This window comes from Hemicordylus capensis, chromosome 6 (genome assembly GCF_027244095.1).
Source record: "Hemicordylus capensis ecotype Gifberg chromosome 6, rHemCap1.1.pri, whole genome shotgun sequence".
NCBI classification, from domain to species: Eukaryota; Metazoa; Chordata; class Lepidosauria; order Squamata; family Cordylidae; genus Hemicordylus; species Hemicordylus capensis.
Window position 1 is genome coordinate 142,220,495 of NC_069662.1, and position 27,041 is coordinate 142,247,535.

Below are 27,041 nucleotides of genomic sequence, written 5' to 3' on the forward strand. Positions count from 1 at the left end.
CTCTCCTAGTGAGGGTAGGAGGATCACCCAGCCAGGGTAGAAGTGATGGGCACGCTCCCGATTGGTGCTTGTGGAAAACCAAACAAGGTGGGAATCTGGGAGAGTGATCGTGTGGAAGGTGGAAGCTGGGGAGGGAATCTGGGTGAGAATCTGGGTGAGATCGAAAGCATAAAGCTGCTTTGTTGATCATAACTCTCCTACCTCTCGCCACCTAATGGCGCAGTGGGGAAATGACTTGACTAGCAAGCCAGATGTTGCTGGTTCGAATCCCTGCTGGTATGTTTCCCAGACTATGGGGAATACCTGTATTGGGCAGCAGCGATACAGGAAGATGCTGAAAGGCATCATCTCATACTGCGCGGGAGGAGGCAATGGTAACCCCCTCCTGTATTCTACCAAGGAAAACCACGTGGCTCTGTGGGCGCCAGGAGTCAACACTGACTCAACGGCACAACTTTACTTTTATCCTGGCTGGGCAACATTCCTCCTGCCCTGTTTAGGGTGGTGAGAATGAACCTTATGATTAACAAGACACCTTTATGTTTTCAGTTTCAATGTGTCATCCTTTCCAGGAACAAACTAGAAAGACAGACTTGAACAGCTGCCAAAAAGGCACCAAAAGCATGCTTCCGTAGTGGCTCAAGGACCATGTGGGGGGCACACACTGTTTGCCAAAGGAAGCGTGGCCATCACCATGCCATGACTGCCGCCCTACTAGGAACTGATGGATGTTCAAACAAACTGAATTACATAATATTAACTGCCTCCATTTAGGTCCAGAAAGCCAACCATGATTCTCTTTAGACCTTAAGAGAATGGCTTTTAAAAACAAAATAGATGTTTGATAATTGGATGAAAGCCTCCCAAATGAACAAAGGGGCTCCAAGATGTGCATTCTCCCTGATTAGCATCATTATTCTTCATCGGAAAAGCCCATATAGGATAGCAATTGGGAGCCGACTTGGCCCTTCTCCAGGAGCAGCTATATATAAAGAAAGGTGAAGGCTTGTCAAAGCTCTCTGTGAGAAGTAAAGGCTGTACAAGGCATGTTTTCAGCATCTAGGAAAAAAAGCCACGAGTTGCTTAGCTACAGCTCTGCAACCACCACCACCATCTTTGTGTGTGTGTGTGTGTGTGTGTGTGTTTTAAAGAAACTTTAATTAATAATATATGAATATACAGCCTGGCTCATATGCTCTGCAATCCCAAGGTAAGTAGGGTAGGTAAGTAGTAGGGATGTGCACAAAATGCGATTCAGACACCGAATCGCAGCACATCCCTTTAACACGGAGGGATTACACATCCCCTTGTCATGGAGGACAGCAGGTCCATACTTGCTCCTCCACCACTCACTGCCACTTCCTTAATCCCGGTGCCCCCTTCCCAGCTATCATCATGTGTCGGCAGCACTCTCCCTGGCTTCTCCAAGATAGGGCTGAGAGAGATGCCTGCCTGCAACCTTGGAGAAGCTGCTGCCAGTCTGTGAAGACAATACTGAGCTAGATAGGCCAATGGTCTGACTCAGTATATGGCAGCTTCCTATGTTCCTATGTTCCTATGTTCCTACGTTCCCCCAGCTGCCCCTGCATGACGTCAGCACACACATGGCGTTGCCCAGGGGCAGCTGGGGTAGAGCGCCGCTGGCACACGATGCTAGCCATGGGCGGCACTGCGACTAAGGAAGTGGCGGAGGAGCAGCCCCTGCATGAGAATCATGACATTCCCTGCTCTTTCAGGAATAGATATAAGATAGCTATGTGGAAACTCTGTGTCCAGAGGCATACAGGATACTTGGGCGGGGGGGGGGGGGGAGATCAGCAAGGAGGGCGGTTACCTTCATATCCCACTTGTGAGCTTTCCAGAGGCATCTGATTGGCCGTTGTGGCAGCCGAATGCCGGAGTGCATGGTGTGATTCAGCAGGGCTCCTCTGATCTTCTTCTTTATCAAGTGCCGTTTTTATACCCAATAGCATTGGTAACTCCGTTCTGTGTGCTCATCCAGGTCAGGAGCTGTTTACTGCTGTTTTCTTCCTTCCCAAAGAGTGAGAGTGGGTGGCTGAGTGGCTGAATGGTCTTGCAAGAGGAACACAGAGAATGGAAATATTGGAGGGGAAGCGTTTCCTCTGCATGGATGTGTAATCATGAGTCGCCTTCAGAATTGTCCTTGGCAAGAGTCAGCGTTCTCCCTTCCTTTGAATATTCCCTCTGCCTGTACTCCTTGAGTTTCCTTCACTGAGAGGATGTTATTTTAGGAATTATCTCTGGAAACTCCATAGTTCGGGATAACGTCACAACACTGAACAACGGAGGCCAGCGTGATGCCATCTCCCTGACCACTCTTCCCAATGGTTCCCAGCGATGTTTAAATAACAATGGTCAAATGGTTTTACATGTTAAACTGGTTGGAACGTTCATTTTAATTTTTGTGTTACATTTTAATCGTCTGTGAACGACCTAGAGATTTGTGAATGTTGGCAGTACACAAATGTGTAAAATAAAATAAGCAATATCCCATGGGAACCTGTAAGATCAGGTGCAGGAGGCTTCAGCTGACAGGCCACTTTGTCAAGATGGAGACACTTCTTCACAATCCTAGTAATATCTAAGCAACTAGCAAACCCCAGTCTGGTGCTTAAGTTACTCCTTGCAGTGTCATGCATATCAACACAGGGCAGGGTAACACAAGCTTGGTCAGCGTTCTTCATTGTAAGGCCTGGGAGGCCAGTGGCGGCCCCTATGAACCCCAAGGACAGCTTCCTGACGAATTGTTTATTGGGCCTGTGTGAAGCTTCAGCCACAGTGGAAAACTCTGCACAGTCCTCCGGGCACCATGCAGAAGCAAGCATGCCCATTGTGCTGAGCTTTGCCAAGTGCCAGGGTGCCCCTTTAAGGGAAACAGAGCCCTCTTGAGCCCTTGCACCATTTCTGAAGGTGTGCACAGAGTGCTGGGAGCCTTTGGCCCCTCCCAGCATGTGGTGTGGAGAAAGGAGAGAGAGAGAGAGAGAGAGAGAGAGAGGTTTTCTCTCCCTCTCTCACAACACTAGAACCAGAGGTTATCCCGTTAAACTAATTGCCAGGAAATGTAGGTCTGACAAAAGGAAGTACTTTTCTCATGCATCATCAATCTAAGGAATTCTCTGCCACCAGTTGTCGTGACAGCCACCGGCTTGGATGGCTTTAAAAGGGGCTTAGACAAATTCAAAGAGGACAAGTCCATCAGTGGCTGCTAGTCTTGATGGCTATTGGTTGCCTCTAGGCTCAGAGGATGGGGAGCAACAGAAGGAGAGGGCGCTCAACAGTAGGAGAGGGAGTGTGCCTTCATCTCCTCTTTGTGGGCTTCCCAGAGGTATCTAGTGGGCCACTGTGGATGCTGGACTAGATGGGCTTTGGGCCTGATCCAGCTGGGCTGTTTTTATGTTTTTATGAATCTGCTCTTTGAAACTGCACCATAAATACCGCCATGACTTCGCCCTCCGTTCTTCCCCATACTTAGGTTTTGTATTGTTACTTCACTACCACTTATGTGTGTGTGCAGCTGATTTCCTTTCTGACATTTCTCTTTCTCTCCTGCTCATTTAGCCCTGTGGAGGAGAAGCAGGGCAAGATTCTGTTTCAAAATATGTGGAATCTGCCACCAAATCTGCCACCAGGCTGAACCTCACAGCCCTTCTGCTGGTGCATTGTTTGAAGGCCCCTCCATAATGCTGTAATTTAAATTTTGGAGGAGGAAGAGACAAATGGGATGTGCTCATCTTTCTCAACAGTGGCTAATAGGCTTCCCATTCAGCCAATCAATCTTCCTTTATCACTTTCATTGATCCTGTCCTCCTGAGCAATTTGTTCAATTTATCGTACTATGCAAGCAGCACATTTTTATAAAGTGGCTTTATGGATGCAGTCCAGAGAGTTGAGGTCAAATGAGTTTATGGGAAGGTATGGATTCTAACCTTTTGAAACATAGCTTTGTCGCTTGGGGAAAAGACCCATTTATTTCTGGTCTCATTTTTAAAGAGATTAAGTGCAAGAAAAATGTGTATAATAATAAGATCCAGTCACTTACCCTTATTTACCAGGGCCCCTTCTGGTGCCAGTGCTTTGAAATCTCAGCTGCTTGTTTTCTTTAACCCTCTACTTGGTTCATCAAGCCATATTTTGAATACATTATTTCCTTGATGTGTGGCATTTCCACAGATAAGTCTCATCTGCTTGTGAGCTGGAGAGCACTGTTAGGGAATAGTATATTCCCTTAAGCAGTGCAGTTAATTCAAACTGCCAGGTTACAAGAGCTTAATGAATGGTTAGGGAGCACCCAGTGATGCCAGATGGCTGAAGTGAAGCAGGCGGGAGATGACTCGGTGCCCCATTTAAGCTGCCCTCAGCTTTCAAAGGAAGAGTCGGGTATTTATTTATTTATTTATTAAATTTGTATACTGCCTTTCATTAGAATAATCTCAAGGCGGTTTACAAAACATTTAAAAAATAAATAAAACCATGAAAAAAACTACACAGTAAGAATTAAAATGGAATAAAACCACAAGAACTTGCATGAAAACAGACATTTTGCATAAAACCAGTTTGCAAAAAACAAACAAACACAGAGACTTGCTAAATAAAATAAATACAAATCTAATTTACAAGTTAGATTTGATGACCTCTGATGACCTCGTTGAGCGGGCAGAAACCCTTGGGAGCAGGCGGTCCCTATTCAGGGCCTAACTCTCTAATCTCACAAATGTAGCATAGATCTAGAATCTTGCAGACTGCCAGCCTTTGCTCATAACTGGATGGCATGGGAAGAATGAGTGATACATGGCAGAAGTTTTGTAGTACAGGTAATCCAGCAATAACTACAGTTGTTACATTAGCTTTCCTGAGGTATAAGGATCAGGAATATCCCCCGTGGGAGCATATCTTTATCCCACATCCTTATGGCTGTCTCTAGGACTATATACTCACCAGATTTCAGCTTTCTATTGTGGAAGTGCCCTAACACAGGGGTCTCAAACCAGGGCCCTCATATGCTGGACTACAAGTCCCATCATCCCCATCCACATTGGCTTTGAGACTGTGTTGTACTTTTCTCACAGTGCATAATTAATCTATGGAATTCTCTACCACAGGATGTGGTGATAGCACCAGCTTGGATGACTTTAAAAGGGGCTTAGATAAATTCTTGGAGGATGACGATTAATGGCTACTAGTCTTGAAGGCTATAGGCTGCCCCCAGTTTGAGAGGCAGGATGCCTCTGAATACCAGTTGCAGGGGAAGCCATGGCAGGAGAAGGGGCATGCCTTCCTCTCCTATTTGTGGGCTTCCCAGAGCCACTGTGGGAAGCAGGATGCTGGATTAGAGTCCAGCAAGACCCTTATGTTCTTATCTGTTTGAGCATTCAAAACACACAGTGAAATGAATAGGACACTTTACCCCATAACAGAGGACACTGTCGTCAAGCTAAACAAGTGAACAGCAATAACCGGACACAAAAGATTTGGCTCTAACTGCCACAGTAGCCAGCAGATATTTTCCAGGGTTACCTGAACATTCCATCAGCTGACCTGTTGCACTTAAAGCAAATCTAAGCACTAAATAGGGTGTTGTTATTGTTTTAATGAATCAAATCCATGCTTGAAGGCTTACAATTTAAATATCGATAAGACAGAGGAAAGAAAGGGGCAAGGAGGGCAGAAAAGGAGATCAGAATTTGCAAAATATGCAATTTATAAAGTTCCCTATCCCCCCACTCTTAATCTGCACAAATAAAACATAGAGCAATGTGCTCATCGCACAGTGCATTGTGGGATACATGGTGGCTGGTTGTCTCAGCCTCCAGAAATCCATGCTGCGTGCAGCATTGTGGATCGTGTGGGAGTGCAGTCTGTGCTTCCCACCAACATTGAGGAATTGCCTGGGGAAAAGGTACGTTTTGCAATAGTGGGTAGCAAGAATTGGAATTGCTACTGTAAGGAATAATAGAATAGGGCTACCGTGTTTTATTCCATCTTTAAACTGACAGAGGAAAAAATTCAAATATAGACAATCTTAATGCAATTTTTATCAGGCCAAATCCTGAAATTCTTTAGATACATAAATGACACCGCACAAGACTTCTTGTACTCATCACCTCTTCTTGAAAGAAGGGAGGGAATGATGGAGTGAGTTGGTACCTCTATTTCTAATCCTCAACTGTTTGAGGTCCCATATTCAGTGTTCCTTCAAACAGGGATTCCCATATGTTGTTGGCTACAACTCCCAGCATCCCCAGCTGCAATAGCCTTTGCTTGGGGATTATGGGAGTTGTAGTCAACAATGTCTGGGAATCCCTGTTGGAGGGAACACTGCCTATATTATGATTCTAGAGTTCCCTGGGTATTTTCTTTCAGGGTATGGATCCTGGAGTGATGCTGCTCCAGACCAACACTGAGAAGTATGTAGCCCTGGAGGAACTTTGCTCCAGTCTGATTTCAGCACCACACCCTGTGGAGAGCTCCTTGCTCAAAAGCTGCTGCCTTCTCTGTACTGGAGTTCCCCTCTTTGGTTTTATACCGTCTCAAAGCGGCATTCCCTTTCTCCTTCCTGTGCGAATAGTGGGGAAGGTAGTGGATGGTATTGTTCACTCATTTAGCATGAATGTTGTGGAATCCTAAATACTGATTTTTTAGAAAAGGATTCCCATGTAGAAATAAAATAATATCGCCTATAAAACTGATGGCACAGTTACACAAGATTAAGCTCATTATTTCCAATGGGCTTACTCTTATGTAACATAATTTGTGAAAAACTCAGTGTTAATGCTTTCTTGACATGGACAAATATGGAAATTGGCATGAATGTATAATAAATCACAAATATTAATAAAAATGTTTTTGCATGTAGAAATCAAGTCTGTGCAGGAAGGCAGAATATCATTCTCTCTCTGGGCCCAAGTGCTTCCACTAATGATCAGCATAGTTAATTTCTCCAGCTGACATCCACCTATTTTCCCTTGCTTTTGGATGCTTGCAGGAATTCTCTTACTTCCCTTTACCTCAAGCATGGTGGAGGTACAGTTGATGGTAGGAATTCTCTATCACAGTTCCATTGGACTTTCCAGCTTTGATAGTCCTATTATTTGGCTCCGCATATGATTTTCTGTGGAGGAAGACAAGCATATTCACATGACCGGGAGGTGGAGTGAGCAGGCATCCAGGGGGAAGCAAAATGTACCCCACCCCAATGATTCCTCAATGTTGGTGGAAAGCATGGACTAGATTCCCACATGAGCTGCACTGCTGGACACAGTGCATTGTCCTGGCCTCCACATACCCCACAATGCACCACACAATGAGAGTGGTGCATTGGGGGATACCCCTGTGAGAAGGACACTCTAGCCTGCCACTGTGTGGATCATCTTATACATGATCCCAGCACCAGCATTAAGGGCATGCTTGCACCCTTAACCTTGGCTAAAGGCTGGGCTTAAGAGTGGGTTTAGGCTGGAGGGCAGCACCGGGACCTCCTCAGATCCTGGCATTGCACACAAGCAGCCTAACCCAGGCTGGGCTGCCCTAGCCTGGGTTAGGTTGCTCATGAGAACCGCCTTATGTCTTTTAAAGGGATCATGCTTATGCACAACGAAGGTGCATATATTTCTTTAAAATGATGCTAGAATGTTCATAGTAAGTACAGAAAACACAGTTGTATGGGAGTTGGTTTTGCTTTTTTTAAATGCCTGGTAGATGCTTCAGTTATTGTGTATGCTTGTGTCCCTCCTTCTGCATGGAAACACAGCATTGGATAGTGTAATCCCAGTATAAAATCAGCTCTGCTTCTCAACCGGGAAATACGCAAAAACAAAACCATATTTCTCAACAGTGTCTATTGGAATAACATCTGTCTTATTTAGAGCTTCCTGTTAATGCTGTGGAGCCAAATTATTCCAAGAGGAGAGGTAATGGGGTACACACAGATTTGGAGAGTAAAAGGAAGCAGATCCTCATGCAGCTAAGCATGGGAAGCATGTTTAGCTGGAAACAAAGGGAAAACAATGAAATATAGGCAGATCCCATCTTTCTGATCAGGAGAGGCAGGTCAAGCAGCTTGAGTGAGGTTCAGCTTGCACGACTGCTTTTCACTGCTGTGAGAAGATTAGTCAGCTTATCTTTCTTTTATTAAAAAAATGTTGTGTCTTGCTTTTCAACCATAGTCTCTAGCACTGCTCACAAGGAGTAAATAAATATCATAAATTTATCGTCCTCTCACTTCAGGCTCCTCCAGTTGGAACTACCAGGATACCATCTGGTCTCCTCCTCTGCCCTCAATGCCCACAAGAAAACTTGAGAGCTGATGATAATTATGGGGGTTAGGGGTTCTCCTAGGCCAGGCTGCAAATCTATGGGCAGACTGTAGCTGTGAACCTCTGGTTTAGGGCATGTCAGCTGAGTCATGCTGAATCATAGTCTCTGTATGGCAATGATAGTCATGGTGTTAAAGTTATCCGGACATGGTTTCGTTGTATTCTAGTATAAGTATTCTAAAAATAAGTGTAAAAAGAACTTGGAAGCTGAGAAATTCACATCATTCTCATGAAATACTGGACATACTGTATATTTCCCAGTGGTTCTTTAGACCCATGAAGGTTATTTATCTCTCTATATAAGCCTTAGGTGGTACGTGGCAAGTTCCACCCTTGCAGTGCTAAACCAATCAGGGCACTTTGGGAGCGTGCTCACTCTCTCTTGCTCATGTGCACGCTTTCAGGAAAATCCACTCCCAGCAGCCGCCATGTTGGAACCAAGATGGTGGTAGTGGCGACGCTCCAAGGGGCTAGCAGAGGTGCCTGGCCAACCCAACGCCAGCACCCACAGCACGGCCAGCCCCAGGGAGGTCATCTTGGCATTGCCAAGGACCAATGCGGGTGCAAAGGAGCACAGGTGAACAGCACACCTTGCTGGGGCACTCCAAGGGAAAGTTTGCAAGCAAGGCAAAGATGGGGCTGCTGCCGCTGGAGGGGAGAGAAGAAGGGCAGGCAGGGAAGAAGGAGAGGAAAAGACAGAAGGGAGGGGGGACAGAGAAAAAAGAAAGTGAAGAAGATCAGGAGCGGGACTCAGGTGAAGGTGGGGAGGTCTCTGGGGTGAGGGGTCTATGGTGGGGTGGGGGGTGAGGAGAGCAATCTACTAGTGCTCAAATGCTCTGCATTGGTCAAGCTAGTTCATTTTATTTCATTCCAGTTATATCCCGTCCTAGGCAAAGGGCTCGGGGAGGGTAGCAATATGTTAATCACAACCCCTCTCAATTATGCTGCTAACATCCAGGCTTGACTACTGCATACTGCACTGTACTCTACATGAGGCTGTCTTTGTATGTAGTCAGGAAACTGCAACTGGTGCAGAGAATGGCAGCCAGTTTGGTCTCCGGGGCTACCCAAAAATACCACATTACTTCTATTTTAGAAGTATTACACTGGTTGCCAAGTTGTTTCTGGGCAAAATAGAGAGCATCTTCTTCGCTACGAACCCCACCGCCCATTGAGGTCATCTGAGGAGGTCTGTCTCCAGTTACCGCCAACTCGTTTGGTGATCACACAGAGACGGGCCTTCTCGGTTGCTGCCCTGAGATTGTGGAATGTGCTCCCTGCTGAGTTACAATCCTCCCCATCTCTGGCTATTTTTATTTTTTTTAAATTGAAACCCCTTTTTTTAACCCAAGCCTTCTCAGGTTTTTAATTTAAAAAATACTGTTTGTTAATTTTATGGTTTTTAAATTATTGTATTGTTTTAACTTTTATATGTGTTATATGTTTAACTGTTTTAACTTGTATATGTGATTTAATTGTTGTTAGCCACCCAGAGAGGAAAGTTTGGGTGGGGTATAAATTTAATAAATAAATAAATAAATAAATTAAAATAAAATAAAATACAAAGTGCTGGTTATTACCTATAAAGCCTCAAGCAGCTTGGGTCCAGAATATTTAAGAGAGTGCCTTCTTTTCAATGAGCTGCACCACCTATTAAAATCATTGGGGCGGGCATCCAGTTGAGGTTACCACTAGCTCATTTGGTGGCGACCCCAAACCAGGGCTTCTCTAGGGTTGTCCAGGAGCTCTGGAATACACTCCCAAATGAAATCAGATCCTCCCCATCTCTGATTGGTTTTAAGTGACATTTGAAAATGCACCTATGCTTATTGATAGTTATTTTAAATTATTTTATATGATTTAATATTTTAATTGTTGCTTGTACTTTTAATTTGTAAAGTGCCAGGAAATTGTATATAGGGTCATATATAAATTTTATTTTATTTTATTTTATTTTATTTAACATTTTTATACTGCCTCAAACTTGCATCTCTGGGCAGTTTACAACAAAGCAAAATAAACAGAAAAAGTTAAAACATTAGTTAAAACAAAATGATAACAAAAAAAGTTAAGATATTACAACAATTTTAATTTTTTTAAAACAGTATTTCAAAACCCTGTTAAAACTATTAAAACAATGAGGCTATTCACACAATGGGGCGAAATTGGGCTAGTGGAGGCTAGCCTGATTTTGCCCCATCGTGTGAACCACTGGGCTCGGCTGTGAGCCCGGTGGTTCCTAGGCAGGTAACCCACCTAAGTACCCCTCCCCTAAAACGTTTTAAAGATTGTGAGTAGCTGCAGCGTGGCTCTACGCCACAGTTACAAATAAGTAGGCCCCCGGAGGGGAGGCGAAAAGCCACCTCCCGGCTCCGGGGGTCTCCCCAGTATGCCCTGTGTACTTGCGCAGGGCATACTGGCGCTTCCGGGGGCCGCGCGACCCCCAAACTCCCCAGCCCCCGCCGGCTCCGTCATGGAGCCGGCAAACATGTGAGCATACGATCCAGCCGCCCAGGGCTCACTCCCTGCTCGTGTGTGGGGAGAGCAGGCTTAGCCCGCTCTCCCTGCTCATCCTTCTAAACCGGGTCTCACGATCAGTGAGACCCGGCTCAATATTTAATTAAAAGTCTGGGTGAGCATATGTGTCTCTAAAGACTTTTAAAAAGTTGTCAGAGATGGGGAGGCTCTTATTTCAGCAGTGAGCGCATTCCAAAGCTCCAGGGCAGCAGCGGAGAAGGCCTGTCCCTGAGTAGCCACTAGACAAGCCAGTGGCAACAGCTGACTGGCCTCTCCTGATGATCTCAATGGGCAGCGGGGTTTATGATGAAGAAGAGGTTCTCTTAAATGTGATAAGTAAATAAAGTACACAACCATATCTTGCCCTGCCCCAGCCTCTCTTTGTGTAGTTGGGCACCCAATGTCAACCCTGCATCGAAAGTTGGATGGAGTTTATCTTACAAATAGCAAGGACACTTAGAACTTGAGGATTCCTGATTTTTATTCCTACAAGTAGGCTGGCCACATGCAGGCTGGAGGGGATTGCCAGGCACTCCCCTGTGGCATCAATTAATTGAAATGGGGAGTAGATCTGTCTTTAGGATCCCCTTCTCTCTACCCTTCTTCTCTGGATACCTAGCCTAAATTGATACTCTCCTGTTTAGGCTTCAGAGAAAGTAACAGTATTTCCTAGAGACAACAGGCTCTCTCTCTTCTGGTGGGTCCAACTCCTTATTTGCTGCTCAGTCCCTACCTCGTATATCTTCCCTCCAGGTTTCTCTCTGCTAGGTGAGGCTGACCAGCTGACTCCTCCTGTCAGCAACACCTACACTCTATTCCGCCTATGCTGGGTGTTGGGCCATTTCAGTAACCTTTGCTTTGCTGAGGCAGGCTGGTGCTAAGGTGATAGGCTCACATCCTGGCAACCAAAAGCCAACTTGAATAAAAAGGTCTGATACTTTATCTAGGCATTGCCAAGACTTGGTCAGAAACCTCTGTGCATTTCCTTGGTAAATGTCTGGACATAGCTCAGGGATTGGGCCAGAGCTCAATGGTAGAGCATCTGCTTTGCATGCAGAAGGTCCCAGGTTCAAACCCTAGCATCTCCAGGTAAGGCTTGGAAAACTGCTGCCAGTCTGTATAGACAATACTAAGCTAGATGGACCAATGGTCTGACTCAGTATAAGGTAACTTCCTGTGTACCAGATACCAGACTATGGGTAAGAAATTGCCTTTTATAGAACATGATGTTGATGCTGCAGTAATCATTTATGTTCTGTTTTAACTCAGTGGCCTAGGTTCACCAGCCTTGGGTTTAATAAAAGACCAGAAGTTTGATAACCAATCATATTGCTACATCATCAACTTTTTGCTGCTCATACATCTAGTCATTTAGGGTTGCAGCCTGAAATAAGTCTGGGTCAATGGTACCAAAAGATGTCTTGACTTCTTCCAGTAAAATGAATCATTGTTTCCAATAAATAGAAAGAAAAAGTGATTGATCATAAAATGTTGAGTCATTCTTGGAACACTTTTCACTTGGCTCATGATAATATAATGATCTGGGTGATTTTTCTTATCCACATCTGAAGAAACCCACCCCCTCCACAATGTTGGGCATCTAGATTATTTAAAGAATGCCTGAGCCATTCAGACAAGCTCTCAACCATAATAAAGTATTTAACTTACGGAGATAATAAAACCAACAATAATGAGAGAAAGATAAAAACAAGAGGCATCTAGCACCAATAACAAAACAAATCCAACCAGGGGAGTCATCAAATAGTACTAAAATCCTGCTTTAAAAAGGACAGTCTGCACCATCTTTCGGAATACTGGAAGGAAAGAGGCTAAGCTGGTTTCCTTGGGAGAGAATTCCAGGTTCTGGCACTTCAGATGAGAAGGCCCTGTCCTGCACACCCACCAATCCCCACCTTAGACAATGGTGGGACATGGAGCAGAGCCACCCCAGACTATCTCAATGGATGGGCCGAATAATGTGGGATGAAGTGGTTGTTTAACAACAGCAACAACAACAACAAATATTTATATACTGTTTTCAACAAAAGTTTCCAAAGCAGTTTACATGGAGAAATAATAAATAAATGGTTTCTTGTCCCCAAAGGGCTCACAATCTAAAAAGAAATATAACACAGATACCAGCAACAGTCACTGGAGGTACTGTGCTGGGGGTGGATAGGGCCAGTTACTCTCCCGCTGCTAAATAAAGAGAATCACCACATTTAAAAGGTTCCTCTTTGCCCAGTTAGCAGGGATGCCCAACCTTGGGTTTCCATACGTTCTTGAACTACAACTCCCAGCATCCCCATGATTGCATCAGGTGTAGACCAATAACATACAGGAACCCAAGATTAGGAGCCCCTGCTTCTAGATGTTGTACCATTTGATTCTGAGTGTTCTTCATCACATGACTGGATGAAATCACTGAGCACAGCTGATTGCCGCATGTCATACACCCACACCCCTTTGCAAAGTGCTGTCAGACAAGCCTATTTTCTGTGACTAGCCTTTGCATACGTGTGTGTCTTTCCATCCTATTCCCAGGGCTTGACCCTAGGATATCTGCCACTCTGGGCAGTTTGATTTTGGCACACACACACACTCCAGCCAAGAAGTGAAGAGCTTGAGTTAACTTGAGTTGTGCAGGCTGTTCACTTGTGAGATCTAAGGGAGGAGAGCTGGTCTTGTGGTAGCAAGCATGAATGGTCCCCTTTGCTAAACAGTGTCTGCCCTGGTTTGCATTTGAATTGGAGACTACATGGAAGCACTGTAAGAGATTCCCCTTAGGGGATGGGCTGCCTTCTCTGGGAAGAACACCTGCATGCTTGCATGCAGAAGGTTCCAAGTTCCCTCCCTGGCAGCATCTCCAAGATCGGGCTGAGAGAGACTCCTGCCTGCAACATTGGAGAAGCCACTGCCAATCCATGTAGACAATACTGAGCTAGATGGACTAATGCTCTGACTTGGTATATGGCAGTTTCCTATGGCTGACCAGCCTGCATGGCTGACCAGCGAATGACTCGTCCATGCTGGTTTGAGGATACAGTGGGAGAGAGTTCCCAGTGTATTATGGGAACAAAACTCTAACACTTGAGAAATGCTGTGAATTTATAAATCCAACCTGAGAGCATTTCTCTTTGGAAATGAATGCTGAGACAGGCAATTAATGTTCAAGAGAGTGAGTGCAGCTTATGAGACTAGCAGCTGATTGGGGGCTGAGATACAGTGAGCCCAGAGAACTCTGTATTGTGGGGTACAGAATGTGCAGGCCCTTTGGGGACCAGCGTGCAGTATGACGTATCACATTCATACACCACTGTGCTGTACTTCAGGGGTCCAGTACAAGAAGGGGAGAGAATAATTGGCAGTGCTCTACTCTGACACTGTTTATGCAGCCCCCAAGAATTGGTGCATTGGGTGGCTCCCTGGATCTGTTTAGTGGATGGACAAGTCCTGGATTCTTCCCCTTATGGTCTAGGAATGTATGGATGTTGTTAGTGTGGGATCTATAGCAGACGTATGAGCATACACTTCTTCCACAGAATGCAGAGAAGCCTAGATGTGCTTGCTGGTTCAACACAATGACTTCTGATGTTGTGCTTCTATCACAACCTGTGCACCCCACTGTATAGCGTTTTTGATTTGCACAGTGGACCATCGTTCTCTGTATCCATGGCAACCCATCACCCTTAATGAGCTATAGCTATAAACAAGGAAAACTCATTTCTACCAAAATGAATGTGGCATCTTTCCCATGGAAATGATTCAATTATATACCAAGAATTTGATAATTACTATTTTTAGCCTGTTTTTGTCTAAATACTCTAATTTCTATTCTATTTCTTCTCTCTGTTTGAACAGTTTTGTTTTTGTTTTTCCTGCTGGGAAATGATTTCAGTTGCTATGCTAATTAGGTTTTGGAGATGGAAGCATGTGGGAGAAGTTAATGTAAGATCAATAGAAGCTACTTAGTCCAGTAATGCTTCTCTCCCACCCGTAAAGTGGAGGGATTAGGGAGCAAATCAATGGTCACATACATTGCTGCACTCTTACCGAGGTCTACACCAGAACCAAATAATCAATACATTGCTTCCTGAGGCTTCGTTATTGTGAGACCACTGGTAGGGCTGTGATTCCACAGAACATGGATCCCACAGTTGATTCCACAGAACTGTGATTCCACAGTTGATTCCACAGAACTGTGATTCCACAGTTGATTCCACAGAACAGGTGATTCCATAGAACATGGCAGTGGGTGCAAAATTAAGTTGCTTGAGAATTTCAAGGGGAAGGTCCTGTTACTACATGCTTTGAATGCAGAATGTCCCAAGTTGAATCCCTGGCATCTTCAGGAAGGGAGAGCTGGGATCTGACTCAGAATAAGCGTTTCCTCCCAACTGCGATGGGGCTTCAAATCACTGCTTTGTACATGGGGTGATTGTAGAGCTTCTAGTTTGATGGAGCAAAATGTTGGGAAAGGGAGGCAAGGTTTTTCTTTACAGTAAATACTTACAGAGGTCCAGTAAATAATATTGTTAGTTTATTCGCCTTATTAATAAAGTTTACCTGATATTTTCAGACTTATTCAGAAAATGGACCGGATTCCTCTTAGAAAATACCTGTATTTACCCAAATCAAAGATGGCTCTGAATTTAAGACAGCCTCCTTAAAAAGTAGAAGTTCAATACATGTTATATCTGTGCTTCTACATGATCTATGCTGCTTCAGGTAGTGTGAATCTCTGGAGGCCGGCAAAATGAGTCCTGGCCTCCAGATATCCCACAATGCACCGTGCGACAAGCACAGTGCATTGGGGGAATCCCCTGTGAGTCGAGTGCTCTAGGCCTCACACATGCTCCTAGCTATGGCATGGAGGGCCTCCTCACTCTGATCAAAGGCCGGGTAAAAAACTCGGGCTTGAGGCCGAGGCAGCATCGGGATCAGGCTAGATCCCAGGGGTGCACACAAACAGCCAACCTCAGGCTGGGCTGCCCAAACCTGGTCTTGTCTGCTCGACAGACCCAGGCTATTGTGACACTTTGATTATTGTCTGTGACTTAACTCAGAAATTCTATACCTCAGAAATAGCATGTTAGAAAAACACTTTCTCTAGATAAATGAGTCAGAGGCTTTTTAAAGCTTTCAGCACTCCAGCTTTGATCTGTTGTTCACTTGGAATCTTCAGCTTGCTTTGGGTAGTTAAAGTGCGAGCACAATCATGCTCCTTCCTTTCCTATTATAGTCCACCCATGAAAAAAGGGATGGAATTAGGAATAGGAGTGGATAAATTCCACTGGAGGTTGTTCACACCCGGCTTTTAGCCTGCATCTCCTCTGGAATGGGGTGGAGGGTGTTCACATTTTTGGCCAGATTTACCCCGAAGACCCTGCAAGTGATCAGGGAGCACTTCACTGGTTTTTCGCTGCACATTAGAATGCAGCCTGATTTATATCTGGGGTAAAAAAAAATCCACTTATGGGCAGCTTCAAATTCACACAAAAGCCTCACAGCAAACCTTCAGTAAAGCCTGCTATCTGGGAAGGCTCTTGGTCCTGTCCGAAAAGAATGTGGATGATACGTTTTCATTTAGAAAAAGCCATGATACAGATCCCCGCACAAGTCTTTGCGGAGTTGCCCCTATAGTATTTAACTCTCTTACTTAACTCTTCAGCAAGAATCTCCGAGTCCAACCTTGATGACTGAGATATTCATTGGAAGGGAGAATGGGTGGGGGTGGGAATGCAATGTGTTGCCCATTGCATTTTAAAAACAGTATTTTCCAATTGTTGTCATTTAACAATACAAAACTGGGGGGGAATGACATAGTATTGGAAGGAAAACCTCATTTGTTTGTGTGTCTGTGCTGAATGGAAGTGCATTAAACAATGTTCACTTGTATGATGAGTCATCCTTTGACCCGATGAGGCTGACTGGAGAATCAGTGCCTCAAAAGTAGTTTTTAATATATATCTGAGGAATGCTTAGTCTGATCAATTATATTCTCATTCTTAAGTTCTTTACCCAGGACTGATTTTTCAGTTGGTAGAGTCATCGAAAAAGATCAAATTTCTGTGGTTTGTTTTTGTTTGATTTTTTGAAAATTGCTTCAGATTTTCATTTCAACTCATTTCATTGTTAGGTATCTGACAAGTTATAGCCTTCCAGTTATGAGGTAGCAACAGATAACAACCCCTGCTAACTTGGCAAAGAGGCTCCTTTTTAACGTGGTGATTCTCTTTATTTTGCAGCGAGAGAGTAACTGGCCCTCTCTACCCCAGCACAGTACCTCCAGTGACTGTTGATGGTGTCTGTCTTACGTTTCTTTTTAGATTGTGAGCCATTTGGGGAAAGGGATCAGTCTTTTATTATTTCTCTGCATAAACCGCCCTGAGCCATTTTTGGTATAGAAATTGAATAAATTAAAAATAAACAATGCTTTTCAGGACCCAGTGCATGAATGGCATCGTCTAAAAGGTATTGAGATGAACATGGGGAAGTATGAGATCTTTTAGGATATGTTGTGCCCAAGTCTATAGGTAAATTTGTTTAATTGTGTCTGGCTGGAAAACTAGGAGCAGCTCTTCTGATTGTGCCACAACATCTTTATCTCCTACTTGGTCATCAACCAGAGGTGGCCAGAAGGGGCTTAGCTTTATCCTCTTAATGGGTAGACTATAAATAGCTGTATAATTAGAAGCTAAATGACACTATATATTGTATCGGCTAGAATTTTGAAAGAACATTCATTTGTAGGAGCAAAAATGCCACACACATTGCTTTATGTAGTTTGGCTTAAAGCAATGGAAAACTGATGTAAAAGTAGCTTATTGATCAGAGAAACCAGGATGCTAAGAGAGGGGAGCTACCAGCTGCATATACTGTATAAGCCAGATGGCTTGATGCTTATGTAGAATCCATCCGCTTTGCTTGATCTTTAGATGTTATGCATTTCTAATACAGCTTAGTGGCGGTACAATTTGCCAGTTTATTTCAAACACCCAACCCTTGCTTTTAACATTTTTGGTCAGCAGATCTTAAACTAGGGACTTCATTGGTCTTCATTGTAGTGGTCCAACCCTGTGAGCTATCCAGGGGCATGAAGAAATATCACTTTCTGTACGCACAGCTGGAGCAGCTCACTGCGGAAGCCTGCTTCATCCTCATTGGTCTGCAACAAACCCAGCCCAGATTAGGGTATAATCTTGTACCATATTGGTGTTGCCGTAGCTTAAATGTTGATGCAGAGAATGACTGTGTAACAGAACATGGTGCCAGGAATGAAATTCCTGGTCGTGAATTGTCACACGTAGTGAGTGAGTTCGGGATGTTTTGTTGCTTGCTCAAGACTCCTTCCTCATAGACGCTATCCCATCATGCTGCTGAAAATTAGGGACATAACAATTAGTTTAAGCAGGAAATACAGCTTTTTCTGGTGGCCGGTCACTGAAGTTGGATGCTAGGTACCCCCCAAGACACTGCTGGATGCCTTATGTGTTTAAAATTGTGGACTGTCTTTGCAGAGTTGGCTCAGCAGATGTGAAAAATGAGTACTATGTAGGTTAGCAACTGCTGTCTTTAGGCATCTACTACGGGTGTGTGTGTGTGTGTGTGTGTGTGTGTGTGTGTGTGTGTGTGTGTACATTACTTGGACTTAATCCACTCTAGATATAGGACTAGTTGGAGGCCTAAAACTCCTCAGCCTCCTTGTATCTTTCCTTTGAAAGTTCTGCAAGTTCCCATTGCACGTCAACCATGCAAAGTTCAACCTCTGCATGGCAGAGACATATGTTTTGGGTGGTATATACATATTTTAAATAAACAAATAAATAAACCATCTAATCTAACAAGACTGCCTCCAAAAGAAGTAATGAACCATGAACACCACCCTCCAGTGAACCCTCTCTAATGTCTAACTGGAAGTGGCATGACTGGTGAGGTTGTGGAGTGCAATCCTGGTTGCCCTGCATCAGGCTTTGACACATTTTCTTTGGATGTAGGAGCCAGCCCCCCCAATTTAGGAGCCACATGACAAAACTAGCAGGCTGAGTGATGGGCATTGTGGAGAATGATGTCCATTGTAAATGGACTTCTCTTTATCCCGTGTATGGGTAACATACTGAGAACAGAAACAGGACAGCCTGGGACAAATACAGACTTTATTAAATAACTCTACCTCTGAATATCCTACTCCATGTGCCACAGTTAAATTTCTAGGCATGAAGGCTCCCTGGCACCTGGGATTTGTGATGCACATCCCTACATATGGAAAGTGAGAAGAGCAGTCCTCTTGGAAGCAAATAGAACCCTCCTTCCCTGTCCTCCTACAACCATGCATGCTGTCCATGTTTGCATTTCAGCAGCTATGCCATGGCTGGAGTGAGGCCAATGAGGCAAAGAGATGGTGACTAGCCCAGTGATCTTCACTATTTTTCAAGCAGGAACCACTTGGGCAAAAAACCCTTCAATGTGAGAGCCATTCCCCACTGTGCTGACCTCCACACAATACTGCACTTTTCTTAGTGCTGGGGGGCGGCCCTTTAAGAGAGACGGAGCCCTCACTTAAGAGCTCTTAGAGGAAAGCGCACTGCAAAGGGCTACACTTCCCAGCACAATGTGCACATCTTCCAAGATGGCGGAGGGGCTCAAGAGGGCGCTGTTTCCCTTAAAGGATCCCTTAAAGGATCCCCACCCACCGCAGGGCTGGGCAGAGTGCAGTACTGCACAGTGAGAATGGTCATCTCCACATGATGCCTAGGGACTGTGCAGAATATTCAGCTCTGGCTGAAGATTCACACAGGCCCAATATTTATTTTATTTTATTTTATTTTATTTAAAATATTTCTATACCACCAAAAACGTGCGTCTCTAGGTGGTTTACAATTAAAATCATTTAAAACATTAAATCAATTAACAATTAAAATCATTTAAAAGATTAAAAACATTTAAAATCCAGTATTAAGATTATTTAAAATGATAAATCTAATTAAAAGCCTGTGTGAATAAATGTGTCTTCAGTGCCTTTTTAAAAGTTGCCAGAGATGGTGAGGCTCTTATTTCAACAGGGAGTGCATTCCAAAGTCCAGGGGCTGTAACGAAGAAGGCCCGTTCCCAAGTAGCTGCCAGATGAGTTGGCGGCAGCTGCAAGTGAACCTCTCTACATGATCTTAGCAGGCGGTAAGTCTCATGACGAAGAAGACGTTTTCTTAAATACCCAAGGCCTAAGCTGTTTAGACCTTTATAGGTAATGACCAGTACCTTGTATTCTGTCCAGAAACGTATCGGCAGCCAGTGCAATTCCTTCAACATAGGAGTAATATGGTCTCTCCTAGATGACCCAGAGACCAACCTGGCTGCCACGTTCTGAACCAACTGCAGTTTCCAGACTACGTACAAAAGCAGGCCCACATAGAGCACACGCATTGCAGTAATCCAGCCTAGAGGTTACCAGCAGATGTACCACTGTTTTGAGATCATTCATCTGCATATCAGCGGAAGCTGATAAAAAGCACCTCTAGCCACCGCCTGAACCTGGGACACCAGGGAGAGGTTCAGATCCAGAAGCACCCTCAGACTGCACACCTGTTTCTTCCGGGGGAGCGTGACCCCATCCAGAACTGGCAGATCAAAATAATCTCCCGGGTTTCGACCCCGCACAATAAGTACCTTCATCTTATCTGGTTTCAGACTCAGTTTTTTATCCCTCATCCAGCCCATTACTGCCTCCAGGCAGGTGTTTAGGGAGGTTATACCTTCTCCTGATGATGTTGACATGGAGAAGTAGATTTGGGTGTCATCAACATATTGATAACACCCTGCACCAAATCTACTGATGATCTCGCTCAGTGGTTTCATGTAGATGCTAAACAACATCGGAGACAATACGGAGCCCTGAAGGACACTATACGAAAGTTCAGATTTTGAAGAACAACAGTCTCCAAGAGACACCATCTGGAAACTGCCCAAGAGATAGGAACGGAACCAATGCAGAGCAGTGCCTCTCACTCCCAACCCCCTCAGATGCTCCAGAAGGATACTATGGTCAATAGTATCGAATGCTGCCGAGAGGTCCAAAAGGACTAACAGAGTCACAATTCCTCTGTCAATTTCCAATTGGAGAACATCCATCAGGCCAACCAAGGCAGTCTCCACCCCATAGCCTGCCCGAAAGGCAGTCTGAAATGGGTCTAGATAACCAGTATCTAGACAATAAACAATTAGGGAGCAGAACTTAAGGTTGATAGGGGCCGTCACTGGCCCTTACAATGAAGAACATTGAACTAGCCCAGGATTATGCTGTGAGCTTCATGGCTGCACTTAGGGATTTCAGTTCAGGTCTCCCTCGTCCTAATTTGACACGCTAACCATGACATTACATTGTTGCTCCTCAAGGTAAGGTGTCTGTAAGGGGTGTGTCTGGGTGTCTTGCTTTAGAATAAATGAATGTTCCCGCCAAGATATCCCCCTCAGGGGATGGAGCTGTTCTGGGAAGAGCAGAAGGTTTCAAGTTTCCTCCCTGGCAGCATCTCCAAGCTAAGGCTGAGAGAGACTCCTGCCTGCAACCTCAGAGAAGCCGCTGCCAGTCTGTGGAGACAATACTGAGCTAGATAGACCAGTGGTCTGACTCAGTATATGGCAGCTTCCTATGTTCCATGATGTAACCAGAGAGAGCAGTAATGGTGACTGGGCAGCAAGGTGGGATGATGGGGCAGTGGCAGGGGGAGAGTCCTACACTGGACAATGGTTTAATGATTCTGCCCTGTATTTGCACCATCTAAAGCAGAGGTTCTCGGCCTTGAGTTCCCAGATGTTGTTGGACTATAACTCCCATCATCCCCAGACCTTTAGCCATTGTGGCTGCGGATGATGGTATGAATTGTAGTCCAACAACATGTGGGGACCTTCATCGTTGTGGTGCTGGATGATGGGAGTTGTAGTCCAACAACCAAGGATAAGAACCCCTGCCCTAAAGGCTGAGAAGCTGCTCTTATCACCAAGTGCCCCTCTCATGCCCCTCCGACTGATATCCAAGCACGTTTCCCATTTGTGTAATGGACAGGTTAGTTCTGCACCCCAAAATAGAAACTTTGAATCATTCTGTTCCTTTTTGCAATTGCTGATTGACTCCAGGTAATGAATTGCCACAGGCTGTTCATTACAATTGTACAGTCAAGCTTTTAAAATAAAAATAACCCACTACAATTTCACTTATAGGAGAACAAAAGGGAGATTGAATCCAACAAACTGGGCACTCAGGGGCGATATGCAATGAGTCACAGCTTAATCAGCCTTTTCTTCAGTTCCATTAAAGCCAAATCGTGCCTCAATTTTTTTTTATTATCATTTTTTTAAAAAGTGGAAAACCCCTTTTTAAATTAGTATCTTTGGCTCAATAGGGCATGTTTTAATCTTTCTGGCTCCAGCCAGATACCTCTTTCCTATGTTTCTGAGTCATCTTGCCTGTGATTCACACAGCTTGCTTTTTGTGAAGATGAGTCACTCCAAGTTTTCAGGCAGTAAGATTGCCCTGCTATCTATTACTACTTTATCTGCAATAGATTGAGAACTTGTTCTGAGCTGCACAGTTGTAGGCAGCAGCTGAAATATCTAATAAGAGAGAAGGAGAAGGTAATCCGTGGGTAAGTGACAGGCGGTTAGTCTGATCCTCTGCGGGGAGGGACTGGGATGAAGAGGGTGTTAAAGGATGGAAGATTCCTTTGCTGATCAAATACATGTTATTCAAGACAATGGCTGATGTTCTAACTAAGACTGTACACACACAGAGAAATGCCTAGGTTGCAGGAAGGCTTCCTGAGTACGGTAGCACCAGCACTAGTACAAGAAAGGGGGCACTTTTTGCCAAACTCTCCTTCCCCTAGAAGTACCCTGCACCACACAATAATATGTCCCTGAGGGCTGTGCAACCCTTAGGGACATATTTTGGGGTGGCAGAGGATCACTAGTAGATTTGCCATTGGCCAACCATGTGCAGAGGACATGGGCTACCCAGTGGGGCCAGGGCCACAGCCCAGTGGGATCAGGCTGGGGAAAGCCACACACACTGCCTGCCTCCACAGCTACGCACCTCCTTCCCGTCTTCCCTCTGTGTCCCCCAGTTGGCTGAAGACTTGTCACTACTGGCTTGCCTCCCTCTACTGATGGCAACACAATCTAGTGACATTGCTGCCTGGTGCCATGTGCTGTCATTAGACTGCATCAGGCAGGGAGGCAGTGAATCCGTGTCTGAAAGAAGGCCATGGAGGCAGGCAGGCAGAAGGTAACTACAGTGGTGGCGATGGTAGGAGCTGCCAAAACATCTAGCCATGGTCCACTGCAAACATCGCTACACTAGTGCACAGGGCACTTCCAGGTGAAGGGGGGAAAGGAGAGCTGGTCTTGTGGTAGCAAGCATGACTTGTCACAACTTAATGTGACAGCTTCACCCTTAACTCAGCAGGGTTTGCCTCTGTTGCATTTGAATGGGAGACTTGATGTGTGAGCACTGAAAGATATTCCCCTTAGGGATGGAGCCACTCTGAGAAGAGCTTTGAGGTTCCAATTCCCTCCCTAGCATCTCCAAGATAGGGCTGAGAGAGATTCCTGCCTGCAACCTTGGAGAAGCCGCTGCCAGTGTGTGTAGACAATACTGAACTAGATGGACCAATGGTCTGACTCAGTATACAGCAGCTTCCTATGAAGATCGGCAAAAAGTGCCGTCCTGCCCAATCGCTGTAGCTGTGTTAGTAGAAGCCTTCTGCTGCATGAGCAAAGAGGAACAAGGAAGCTGCCATGTACTGACCATCTGTCCATTTAGCTCAGTATTGTCTACACAGACTGGCAGTGGCTTCTCCAAGGTTACAAGCCAGAGTTTCTCTCAGCCCTATCTTGGAAATGCCAGGGAGGGAACTTGGAACCTTCTGCATGCAAGGATGCAGGTGCTCTGCACCGAGAGGCCTCATCCCCTAAGGCCTAAGGGAAATATCTCACAGTGCCCGCATGTAGTCTCCCATTCAAATGCAAACTAGGGTGGACCCTGCTTAGCAAAGTGGGTAATTCATGTTTGCTACTACAAGACCAGCTCTCCATCCATATGTTACGTGGGGAATGTGCAACCTTAGTTGGGATGTCAGCCAGAATCTCTTTACTGATCTATTAGATTCAGGGCAGGACCACATGATCAGAAACACAGGGCTTTCCCTAAAAATGGAAGCCCTGTACTGAGTAACCTTTGCCCAATAATACGCAGTACCACTTACCCCACATCCTGCTGTCATTAGGCTGTGCTTTTTCCTATCAGCGGCAGTCAGTGATTTGGAGCTGGGTGTGGAAGCACCACAGTGTGACCTCAGCACACAGTTGCCTACTTGCTGCATTGAATTTAATAGAAAATAGTCATGCTAACTGTCTCTGGGTTGAACCTGATCAGAGAAATAAACTCAGTATCAGTATTACCATGTGAACAGGACCAATCACGTTCACTGCTCACAGAGCCAGCGTGGTGTAGTGGTTAGAGTGCTGGACTGGGGCCGGGGAGACCCGAGTTCAAATCCCCATTCAGCCATGATACTAGCTGGATGACTCTGGGCCAGTCACTTCTCAAGTATGTAGTACACCGCTCTGGACTCCTTGGAGGAAGAGTGGGATATAAATGTTGTTGTTGTTGTTGTTGTTGTTGTTGTTGTTGTTATTATTAGGAAACTTAAGACAAAGACTACGTAGCACTCCAAAATCTTATGTCCAAAGTGTACCACTTTTGCCGTCTTCTAGTACAAAACAACCCTATGAAGTAGGTTAGGCTGAGAAAGAAGTGACTGGCCCAGAGTCACCCAGCTAGTATCATGGCTGAATGGGGATCTCTGTTTTAATTGTTTTTAATGTTTTCTGTTTTAATTGTAAACCGCCCTGAGCCATTTCGGAAGGGCGATATATAAATAAAATAAAATAAAATAAAATAAAATAAAATAAAATAAAATAAATAAATAACATGATCAAAAGTTCACCTTGTAAGAGATGCTGAAGCAGCAAACCAGCTGTGTTGTCTGTTCCTTGTTGCTGCTAACCTCTTCTTCTCCTCACGCTGCCATTCTTGGAGAAGTTGCCAGGTTTAACCTCCTGGCATTAATTTGTTAGGCAGATCCACTGTCTGGTTCATCAGGACACTTCGCCCTTTCTGGAGAGTAAAAGCATTTCCAGAACTAGTCCATTATTTATTGCCTGGCTGAGGGATTTCTGCAGCAAAGGCTGAAAGTGTCGACATTCACCTCTTTTTTTGTCTGATACATATTTTGCAAGTGCATGAACTATAAAGGAAATAGTGGTGGCGACCTTATTCTTTGCTTGAGTGAGCCAGTCCTTTGGGATGTAAAATAAGACAGCTCTTGAAAGAGTGTCCTTCCTTGTAAGACCTGGAGGCCAGTGGCAGCCCCAGCTAACGGAGCAAAGAGACACCTTTTAAAGTGGTGATCCTCTTATATTTAGCAGGGGGAGAGCAACTGGCCCTATCCAGCCCCAGCACAGCATCCCTCCAGTGGCTGTTGCTGGTATCTGCCTCATGTTTCTTTTAGATTGTGACCCTTTGGGGACAGGGGACCCTTTTATTTATGTATTTCGCTTTGTAAACTGCTTTGTGAACTTTGGTTGAAGAGCAGTGTATAAATATTAGTCATGGTCGTAGTCTCCATCAGCCCTTAGTGCGACTCCCCAGTTGTGTATTGGGTCCGTGTGAAGTTTGGCCACAGCTGAATACTCTGCAGGGTCCCTCTGGCAGCATGCAGAGATAACCATTCTCACCGTGCAGTGCTGCTCTTTGCTCTGCACTAGGTGGGGGGTGTCTCCTTTAGGGGAAATGGAGCTCTCTTGAGCCTCTGCACCATCTTGCAAGGTTTGTGCAGAGTACTGTGAAGTATAGCCCTTTCCAGGGCTTTCCTACTAGAGCTCTTGAGAGAGGATTCCATCTCTCTTAAAGGGCCATTCCACCACTGAGTGATGCAATGTAGTACTGGAGAAACCCATTATTCGTGGAGGTTCTATTCCACGGGTGTGTGTGTGTGTGTGGTGAGGCGTGGGGATAGGGAACCTGCAAATTATGGGGCATAAAAATATATGTAAATTGGGGGGTTAGGTTCCCACACACCCCAAAATTGCCCCCCTAAATGGGCCAAATAAAGTGCCTTACCATGCCCCACTACCCATCAGGAGTCCAAGGATGTTCCCCAAGAGTAAGAAATTTGCCAAAAAATCAGCCCCAAACCACGTTTTTTCTGGGTTTTGTGTAAAATGAGCCATTAAATGGCTCCCATTCTCAAAATGGCAGCTGGAAATGATCTCTGAGGTCATTCCCAGCCACCGCCGACCCATGGATATGTGGATTTAAACCTTTTAATGTTGATCCTCCCCCCTGAGGTTGGGTGTTCATTACCCAACCGCGATACACAAAACCACGGGTGCTGGACTCATAATTGACGAGGTTCTCCTGTACTATAAGGAGTTCAGCACAATGGGAAATGGCACTCACATTGAAGGGTGGGGGTCCCCCCCCCAAGTGCCTCCCACTTGAAAAATAGTGATGATTACTGCCTTAAAAGACAACCACGAGGAGTGAATCAACATTCACATTAGGGGGGAAAGGTAGCGGAACCCTTAATGAAAGCCTTATCCTCCAGCTCTGCCAAATCATGGGTCCACCTGAAACCTTCCAAAACAGTAAGTAAGGGGGCTGGTACACAAGGGAATGGTATAAAAAGGGGGTAGCACCGTCAAAAAGTGGGGGGGGGGAGGCAGATCATCTAACAGGTGCTTAGAACAAAGAATCCCAGGGGTGGCTAAGACATGTTGCTGCTGCAGGTGGACAATATGACACCTCCCCATGGGGTGATGGTAGTCAGTATTCTCAGGTCATGCTGCTAAGGCCACAGCATATGAGCATGTTCAGACGGTGCCACCAAGCCAGGCAGTGGCAGCAGGGGCATTCCTAGCTTGCATTGAGGGGAAAGAAGAGGTGCATCCAGTGATGCAAGGAGGGGGAAGTGTACAGTGTATAGCAGAGATTCTCAACGTTGGGTCCCCAGATGTTATTGGACTTCAACTTCCATAATCTCCAACCAAAGGCCACTGGGGCTGGGGATTATGGGAATTGAAGTCCAACAACATCTGGGGACCCAACGTTGAGAATCCCTGGTGTATAGCATGAGGTGG

The 27,041-nt window shown here is 45.1% G+C and overlaps 1 protein-coding gene and 1 long non-coding RNA gene across 2 annotated transcripts in view; one reads left to right on the top strand and one right to left on the bottom strand.

Annotated features, from left to right (window-relative positions):
- GPR158 (G protein-coupled receptor 158) overlaps positions 1-27,041 on the top strand; it is a 216,342-nt gene that overhangs the window by 62,403 nt on the left and 126,898 nt on the right. The window lies entirely within an intron of this gene.
- LOC128330450 (uncharacterized) overlaps positions 4,564-27,041 on the bottom strand; it is a 55,975-nt gene continuing 33,497 nt past the window's right edge. Inside the window, exons 2-3 of the long non-coding RNA XR_008310095.1 lie at positions 24,848-25,017; positions 4,564-7,129 (exon numbers count right to left, since the gene is read on the bottom strand). This is a non-coding gene — a long non-coding RNA (uncharacterized LOC128330450). The remainder of the gene's footprint in view (positions 7,130-24,847; positions 25,018-27,041) is intronic.